Source organism: Peromyscus eremicus, chromosome 3 (genome assembly GCF_949786415.1).
Source record: "Peromyscus eremicus chromosome 3, PerEre_H2_v1, whole genome shotgun sequence".
Taxonomy (NCBI): domain Eukaryota; kingdom Metazoa; phylum Chordata; class Mammalia; order Rodentia; family Cricetidae; genus Peromyscus; species Peromyscus eremicus.
In genome coordinates, this window is record NC_081418.1 from 19,027,872 (window position 1) to 19,028,665 (window position 794).

A 794-nucleotide genomic window follows, 5' to 3' on the forward strand; every position below is an offset into this window, starting at 1 on the left:
TAGTCTAGTGAAGAACTATTATAGGATCTATTATGTCCATAGACAATTTAAGCTAATAGATATTTAAAATTTTAAGTAATTATTAAATATCTATTCATTTATTAGATCATATAGAGGGTAGAAAAAGGTTAAATGACAGACTGGAGTAATAATTCAATACAGTGTTTATCTTGCAAGCAAGAAGACCTGAATTCAATCCCCAGAACTCATGTAAATCCTGGTAGAGACAGGTGGATCCACAAGGCTCCCTGGCCAAGCTTCCTTGTATACTTCACAAGGCCCAGGCTAATGAAAGACCTTTCAAAAAACAAAGTAGATGACATCTAAATAGCATCTAAGAAACAACAGCCAAATTTGTACTCTAGTCTCTTAATGCATGTGCCCACAAGTGCACATGAACATACCACACACACAGGGGGCAGGGGAAAACAAAAAGAAGAAGGGGAAGGAGAGGGAGAAGAGGAAGAGGAGGAAGAGGAGGAGGAGGAAGAGGAGGAGGAGGAGGAGGAGGAGAAGGAGGAGGAGGAGGAGAAGGAGGAGGAGGAGGAAGAGGAGGAGGAGGAGGAGGAGGAGGAGGAGGAGGAGGAGAAGAAGAAGAAGAAGAAGAAGAAGAAGAAGAAGAAGAAAAAGAAGAAGAAGAAAAAGAAAAAGAAGAAGAAGAAGAAGAAGAAGAAGAAGAAGAAGAAGAAGAAGAAGAAGAAGACAATCAAATGGCCCTATCAATAAGAAACTTAATATTTGGCATATGAGAGGGAATAGAGATGGACATCATCCATTATATAATGCAGAATAGG